Here is a 9,404-nt window from a genome sequence, read left to right on the forward strand (position 1 = left end):
GTTATTAGTAAACCCATAGCTTGATGCAGTCTGGATTTAACAGATCTTTGGACATATTGTTAAAGAAATTCTAGATTTAATCTATAACTCACCTGGCATAGTTATGCATAGCCACGTGACTATGTGGCAGGGTGCTTATTCTGGTACTCAGAGGGGAGTGCGAGGGAGGGGAGGGAACATTATTTGTGTGTAAGGAACACATTGGATGCATATTGGTTTCTGTTCTACATTTCGGAAAGGAAACAAGGCAGTATAGTGGGTTACAAATGCTGTTGTCTTAGTTTTAAATTTAATTTTAAAGACCTGTCCACTTGATATTAGCTCTACAGGATTCATTGTACGTGCTTAAGTTGATCCATTGGGCAAAGCGTTAACATGCTACCACCTGTGTCACTGTAGTCATCAGTGTGAGGTTGGAGACAGCATGGTGTCAATTTGATAGACTTTGGTTGCCACAGCAGTCCGTGTTTGCTAAAACATAGAAATGGACCAGAGTTTCTATCTCTGTGGAAGATATGGATTGTTTGTTAAAGCGAGGCGGAAACCTCATCTATAAGTGACGTGTTAGCTTCTAAACTAATAATATCTTAGCTATCCAACGCAATCCGTTATTGTTCTGCTTTGTTCTTTGCAGACTAAACAGGAATATTTCCGCGTACATCAAGGGAGGCGTGGTGTAGTGCATCGGCCACGGTACTGGATGGAAAACATGATGGCCATTTTGTTATGTATAATAGAACACCTAATTTGTCACTATGTTGTTATGGTAGTGTGTCAACACATGCATTGATGGTGCTACAGTGGAGCACACCTGACTATATCTTTCAGAGATCTATGATATAATTCAAAGAACTATTGTGTGGAAAGATATTGTTTTGAACGCTGTCTAGATATTAGTAGTGACGTACTAAAAGAAAGGTTCTGCATATGATTGGTGACTGGCGTGGCTCGAGGCAAGTGCCTATTTGTGTCTGTCTCTTATTGTGCAGAATCCCATGTGAAGCTGGACACTGGGGAAACCCTAGCCAATCTAGTGATACTGTTGGCATATATCACATGTATGTGTCTCCCTAGACTGTGCTAGACAGAGTGAAAAAACTGGGCGAACACTGTCTTGTTTTTCAGTTGACAAGCTCAAATCTGGGGTGGTTTGTAAATACACTGTACTTGTTGAAGTGTCAGAACCCCTCTATATGCTCATGTAATAAGAGGGTAACCATTGGGACACTATCTAGGTGCTGGCGATATATGTGTGGAAAACCCAATGAGTAGTGCATCACTTAGCGCGCCATCACAGCTAGTTCCTGCCACTGAATGGATTAATTCAATCCTTGGTGGCATGTGTTCAAGCGGAAAATCCACATCTGTTCATGGTCTGAGCATACACTGAACATTGGCCACAGGGTGAGTAGCTTGTTGGCGGGTACAATGTACACTGAGTCGAATGGGTGGTTGGATCTGATTTAGATAGAGCCTTAATGAGTTTGTCTCTGACATTCTGCCTCCTTTTGAGATCAAACTGGGGTATCGGTAAGGAGTCATTGGCTGTATTGAGGATAGGCCATAGCTTTTTTATTTCTCTTTTGATTTTATTGAGTAGAGGCGAGTAGCTAAATACAGCAGTTAGCCCAGAGCTATATCCAGATTTATTTTTCCTGCTGTTCGAGGGATATTCCTCACTCTTTTGTATGTTTGGTTTATGATCCTGGTCGGATACCATTCGTTGTGATAGATGGTCCTTGAGTGTTTTGACATGGACTGTATAGTCTGCAGTCTCTTTGCATAGCCTCCGATATCTGAGGACCTGCCCGAAAGGAAGATTGTCTTTAAGGGCCTGTGAATGGTAGCTGGAGTAGCACAGAAGTGAATTTCTGTCAGTCATCTTTTTGTAAACCCTAGAAATTAACCCACCATTGTCTGCTGAGTTGGAGAGATCTAAAAAGTGTGTGTCTTTTCCAAGGTGAATTTTAAATTGGGATTAAGGCTATTGAGTCACTGATGGAAAGCAGTGAGTTCATCCTTGGAGCCTTTGAATATCACATAGATGTCGCCGATATATATCGACGCCACGTCATCAACTTCGCTTGAAAAGGATTAGTGTTGAGATAGATATGACTACATTCAAAATGATCGACATACAAGTTGGCCAGGCGTGGGGCGAAAGTAGCTTGCATGGCCGTGCCTGAGACTTGTTGATAATAGGTGTTGTCAAACAGAAAATAAAATTCTGGTAAGAGCGATCCCGGACAGTTCTGCCAAAAAAGCCAGATGGTACACCATGGAGCTTGATCCCAGATTCTAACAGTCGCCGTACCATAGATAACATATCTTGTTGAGGAATTTTTGTGCATAGTGACTCTTTGTCAATGGTCACCAACCAGTCCTCATCTGGGTTGTATTCCAAGAAATTGAGTAGAACAAGCATAGTTGTGGAATCCTTGATGAAGGATTGCATTTTAGTAATTTTATCTTTAATAATGTAATCCACATTCTGGGACAGCGGTTCCGGGATGGTGGAATTAATCCCTGAAACTATTGGATGGCCAGGATGTGAAAAAAGGCCTTTGTGGATTTTGGGCAAAGCATACATGGCTGGTAAGCGGGGATATGATGGTGTAAAAAAGGCAGCCTCTCTAGGGCTGATGTAGCCTTCTGTGTCCGCTTCCTCAATAATCGGGGCAATAAGTGCTTGTATGCTGGCCGTCGGATCAGTGGGCAGGATCCGATAGCTGGTGTCATCATGGATAAGGGCTTGTACCATATTGATATAGTCCTTGGTGTCTTGAATAACTATGACCCCTCCCTTGTCTGCTGGTTTTAAGGTAATCACAGTAGTATTGACCAAATGAGAGCTGCCAGTTTTGGTTTCGTGCAATTATTGTGGATAAATGGAATGTTTTTTTCAAGCTCCACAATCTTTTTCCTCAATACCTGCTCAAATGTGATAGACTCGGCTGAATTGGAAAATTGTGGATGAAAGAAATGTGAGGGAGGGCGAAGGCCTGTGACATCATTTTGTTCATAGATTTTTATCAGAGAAATATTGTTTCAGTCTGATCATGCTTATGAGTTGAGTACATTCCACTCTGGTCTGAAATGGGTCGTATGGGTTGTAGGAATAAATGTTGAGCCCTTTTGCAATATTTCCTTTTCAGCTCTGGTCAATGTTGTTTTGATCGGTTAACAATTAGGGAGGGAGGAGTGATTGTATCGTCCCCAGTCCTCTGCTTCGTGTCACTACCAGTGATTGCTGTTGAATTACTAACGTTCCCCACCAAGATACTGTCACTTTTTAGATATTGCAAGTGTTGGTGAGGAGTCTCGACAATGATGTGCACCCCTGTGTAAATGGGCAGTAATGTTTCAGTGCCCACACCATTGCCAGGAGTGCCTTCTCGCAGTCTTTGAATTTTTCATCCACGGAGGACAACGTTGTGCTTCATATGACATTACTTTGTTGACTTTGTCATGCTTTTGTTAAAATACTGCTGTCAGGCAAGTATCTAAGAACTACGTCTCTAAGAAGAACCTCTTGTTCTTTATGGGGTAAGCCAAACAAGGACCTGACAAACGCTTCTGTTCAGTTGTTTAACTGACTCAGATTGTTCTGGTTCCCACTCCCACTTCACTGCAGCCTTTAATGAATGGACTAAAGGTCGAGTGACCTCAGCATAGTCTTCAATTACCTTTTGTCTTTGGCAATATTGATCCTTTCCTCGACCATCTGCTTGCAACCCGGGAAGACCTCAGGGTTGGCAATTTCAGTGGTTTCCTCCAGTTGAGTGAGAGATCTCTTGCTATGGTGTTGACCTGAACAGGGGATTCAAGGTAGTGGTCCTTGACTCTGAACACTACCTCCTAATGTCACAGGTCACCTCTTCTACACCATAAGTACAGGAAGAGTACACCAAGAAATTCCCCAATGCCTAGTAAAAATATTTCTGGAGGAATACTTTCGCTGATGTTGAAACAGTCATTTGGGATAGGTCCCATGATTTCATTACCTAAATCAATAGAATAATGTTCGGCATCAACTGCCATTCCAATGAAGGTGTCTGCGTCCAAAGTGATATTTGAGGTTCGCTTTTATGCATCAATTTTCAAGTGGTGTCGTGTTCTAGGTCTACTAGAGGTGTCCGATTTAAATACAAACCTTGCTGATGGAGATGGGAATTTAGATTTATATATGTGGCCTGATGTTTGAGGTTCTGTCTTCGCTTAATTTTGAGGGGAAGAGTACATCATTGCACCTGTCCTGGGATGGTAACCTCTTCTCGCACTTCATCTTCAACTGCATAAGGCAGCAATTGAGCTTTTTCAATGTTGTCGATTCCCATTGGGTTACCCCCCAGAAGGGACCAGGGTTTACGATTAATTAGATCCAAATTGATTGTGAATCCTTTGAGAATGTCACTTCCCAGATAAAAGGTGGAAGGGACATCTCTGACGACCCAACAATTATGGTCTATGCTTTTGTTGCCAATGGACACTTTTAGTATACATCTGATAGGCAGGAGTAGTTTGGAATTTGAGGTTTCCAGACCTACTTCCCATTTGCCAATCAATTTAAATGTGGGAATGGTGTGATCATTTGGGAGTTTCCAGAATAATTCTTCGCTGATGAAGCTCCTTCCATTATTCAGGAACACTCTGGCAAGCACTGGTTCCTCCCCCTCAGTCAACTGACTGTGGAAAAACAACTGTTCAGCATTTTTCTCATTGTCCATCAGGTTTTGAAAAGGTTCTTCCTTGTCTGGTTTCACGGGACTCAAGGTTTCTTCTGATTCTGGACTGGTGTAAATTGAGATGACAGTCGAGTCCTTGAACTGCATCCAACTGCACCGCTGACTGTTGTCACGCTGCAGTCACCAAAGCCATCTGAGATGCCTCGACCAGCATTCCAGATCTGCCAACCAGCACAGAGACAACAATTCTTGGCCTGAGCTGCTGTGCCGGGCAGCTTGCAGACATCCGGCCAGCCTCACTTGCTAAAATGCCTGCCGCCTGGTATCCTCAGTTGTCTCCTGCCACTAACTCTGTCTCATGGGCTGCAAAGTGCTCTGGAACTGTCTCTGGATTCTCAAGCACCAAGAACTTCTTCAGCACCAGGTATATTGAGGTTCTGCCCCAATGGTCCTTCACCGAAGGCCCCTAAAGACAGTTGACCCTTTGCCCCTTTAGTGCTGAAACCAAATAACGTTGAACTATAAGACTGATTACTTTACCAAGTACTCTCCTGTCAGTATCCAGAGTGCATGCCTGTGTTTTGTGAAACTGTCTGTCCTCTGTGTTCCATTACATTATGGGTTGTAATTGTAGTGTGCTAGAACTGTCTGTTGTAGTAATAATAAAGTAGATATTTTTATAAAACCGTGACTGGACAGTCCCTTTTTGTCATTGGGTAATAGTTGTACTGTTGCTGTGTTGCATCGTCCTTCATGACAGAGATCAGGTTTTTGCATGACTTCAGTCACCCCCCCCACAAGAATTATGTAAAGCACTTTTAGTAGGGTAATTTGTCTTAGCATTAATCTTGCCCATAAGGTCAAGACCAATGACTCTGCTGACATGGATCCCAAGTAGGTCAAAGAGTATGTTGGCCATTTTAAATCTTGGCCAGTAACAATATCCCTATGGCATGAAGGGCTTATTGAAAAGACCCCAGTTCGTCGACCTAATGTCTTTCAAATCTGTAAGAATGCAAACAGTCTTTAATATGCCAGAAAAGTGTCTGACTGATGACTTTGTGCTGGAAAGCAACACAAGTAATCCATCTGCATATATAAGGGACAACAGCCCGCAAACCCAGCATTGACACCTAAAGGGATGCCAATGGCTCAGCACTCTGATTAAATATTTAGTGAGAAAGAGAACATCCGTTTCTAGTACCCCAACCAATCTGAAAGCTATCACCGAATAAACCGTTAACAGCAATATGGTCAGAGAGGTTAGCTCAAAGGGCCATGAACAAACTCATGCAATGTGGGCCAACTCCATATTTTTCTAAAATATGAGGCAAGTGATCCCACCCTGTTTCTTCAAAATCGTCCTCAGCATCAATAGAGATGCAGCTTGGGGAGTGTGAAGGTCAATCATTGCAATATGTTCCCTTATGCTATAATTACCTTTCCTATTTCTCATTAGACTGCTTGATTCCTATGAAAGGAAATGCACTATACTGGCCAAATTATGTTTACATTTATTTTGCTAGAAATGTAACATCTGTGTTTACAAAGGAAGGCAGAAGAAAGTTAGCACATCAGTATCTGACCTGCCATTGGTTTTAGGATCAGGTTGATGGGAACTGAGGTCGTCATTGACTAGGCTGCAACTCTTGAAAGGGTTTCATTGTACCCCAAGTACAGGGTAGGGTTGAGAACATGCCCAATGGATCTGAATATTTTAATCGGGAGGCTGTCAGTCCCCAGGCATCTGTTTATTAGTTCAGCCACATCCTTAACATTCAGAGACACTCCAATAACTTTCTAGTAATCCTGAATGAACAGCAGACAGACCCCTAAAGACGTGTATAACAAAAACAGGCCTCACCACCTGTTGGGCAAGCTCAAATTTAAATGTATTTAGTGCTTGTTGAGGACTTGCCAGGTTGAGCTCATTATTATCAGGACAGTATTTCTCCTCACCCTCTTTTAAGGAGAGATCTAGGGCACATGTAGTCACGCTCCTGTCGCTATTAATCTTCGAGGCTTAATTTATAATGCTACACCATTCAGTGCATCCCAGAGTGTAAGCATATCACCCAGTTATCCCGAATCTGTATCCAGAAAAATGTTGTTGCACTCTTACTGAAATTTTAAAAATGTGCATCTGCTAACAGGGTTGCGTTCAACCACCAATTTCTCCTTGCGCATTACCCATGTGCCAAATCAAGGTCTAGGCAGATATATGAATGATCTGAGATGACTATTTTGTCTTTTCAAGCAGCTGCTTTTACTTAGCCTGGTGGTTGGCAAGGTTACCATGTTCAACCTCTGGGCACTGTGTTGACTGGACCCGCCCAGTCGTCCACATTCAGATCCTCTTTTCCTGGCCTCACATCAGCATATGCAGAACAGCAAATAAATTACTGCTAGAGTAGGAGAAATGTACAATTCCATACTATGCGGCTCGGTTTCAGCTGATAATCACAGGAAATCTTTGGGTAAAAGGCTTTGCCTGCCTGGCCATTTGAAATGAAGGAGCAACACACGTTTTCGGGCATCCCACGCATTCAGTGACGCATGGACATTCCAATGTCCACATCTTTGGTGCATCTTTAACGGATTGAGCCCGGTTCTCCTGCCACATCTACCACCAGCGGCAAGGGGTCAGAGTACATGACTGCGGGTTGAGGGGTGGCACATGGAGGAATCGCGACATACGTGTGGCGAAAGCACGAATCACTGGAGCTCGGACATGGGTGCACTGCACTGACTCCTCAATCCATCTCAACAAAATGACGCCTGTGGTATCAGTTGCGCTCTTCACAGCCATCCCGGCCCATACAGAAAGAGCCTTTAATCATACTCCGTTTTTCTTTTGCGTTTCCCACAGAGCTCCAATACCTCACATTTACGTGTTCACTCGAGATGATTTGAATAAAAATAAATCAACAAATAAATCAATTGAAGGAAAACGGGTGGAAAGAAAAAAAAAGTTGGAAGTGAATCGGGATGATCCTGAATGAATATTAATGTCACCCAGAACAGCACGAGGTGGATCAGCTTGCGATGAAATGGAGGGGCAGTGAGCAAATTAATCACGAGAAGCTGGCAAATGACCAGGTGGCTGGTAAATAACAGCAGCATGGAGATTAATGATGGAGCGAATCTGAATGGATTGGACTTTGAAAGAGGTCATTTATAATATGGTGCTTGTGAGCAAGGGAGAGAGGCAGAGAGCAGAATTAATGAGGAACCTGCCAGCACCGCTCTGACCACGCGGCATAAAAACATGCAACATGGAGATGCGCACGTCTTTCCGCAGTGGCTGCACCGTGGTTGAATCTTTCCATCTTTTTTATTGGACCCAATCAACTAAAACGGGCCAATCAACGATCTTCTCCAACTACCATTGGCACAGATCTTATTTAGAGGCGCTGAATGGACTTGTCCAGCGTGGATGGCGTAGTGCAAAAGCAGGTGAGCCGTGTTCAAAGGGGTCGTAACTTTTGGTGAGCACTACTCACATTTTGTTTTAAGCCAAACGCCATAAAACAGTAACAATGTGAAATGTTCTGCAAAGTTAACTTTTTCTCGTTTAGATAAGTTGTGTGTTGTTCCTCTTCTCCAGGTTTTATAGTTGTGCAATTTGCCCATCACACAAACCTAGTGTTTTTTCTTCTCCTTCTCCAGACACAACTTCATGGGCCAGTTTCCACCTCTTCCCTTGTCTCGTCTCTGTTTCCCACTCCCCAATCACACACACTGCATGTGTTTCTATGCTACTATCATGCTTCGTCCTCTGATGCCACTCTTTTCCAGGTCTTATGCCCCTCCCCACCCCCTTCAATGTGCCCCATTCCGATTTTTCTCATTACACAGATAGGTCATCAATTCTATCCTTAACTGCTTTCCTCAACATAGAAACCTAGGCCTACCATCCTCTCTCTATCCTTCACCTGCTCTCCTGCCCTGGCCCTGATGTGTCCCACAGCATTTTCCTCATTGCAACATTCATATGTCTTTTATCTGTCTTCAAATGCTTTCCTCAACATAGATCCCCAGGTCTTACATTATCATCCTTGTTTGTTCCCTATTATAAATCTTAGAGAAACTAAGTCCTACGTTCTATCCCCGTCTGGTGCCCTCACACCTGCCTTCCACACACAGATATTTCACTTTCCTGATCCTGTCTCAAGTGTCTCCACCATTCCTACTCCAATGTATAGTCATATTATTATTTCATGTTACTCTAAGCATCTCACACAGAGTTGCTAAAGAGAGATCAGTTCAACCATTACATAAAAACTTAGGGTTGGAAGGCAACAAAAAGCAGTTTCCCTGGTTACCAGCAGGCTGGTGCAAGGATTTTTTCACCAAAGTCAAAAGGTGATTTGTCACCTTGCTTTACCCGAAACCTAATCTTTGCTATTGCCTAACCATCATGTACCTCGCAAATGACCTGGCGCTTATCTCAAAAAATAAGGTAGAGCATAGGCCCTCATATGACATGCTCCCTCCATGTACAACAGAATCACCATGGGCCTCAACAGTGGTGAAAGCTCCTCCTACATAGAACAGGCTCCTTCTGGGCCTCAGCCGGGCAAGGGCTGCTTACATAGATATTGTTCAGAATAGCCCCCGCAGGGTAAGCCCTTCATACGTAGAAGAGGTCTAGCATGGGCCTCATCAGTGCAGGCAGGCGTCCTCCACAAAGAACAAGTCCAGCACAGGCCTAAGCAG

This window comes from Ambystoma mexicanum, chromosome 3p (assembly GCF_040938575.1).
Source record: "Ambystoma mexicanum isolate Mex_15411 chromosome 3p, UKY_AmexF1_1, whole genome shotgun sequence".
In the NCBI taxonomy this organism is placed as follows: Eukaryota; Metazoa; Chordata; class Amphibia; order Caudata; family Ambystomatidae; genus Ambystoma; species Ambystoma mexicanum.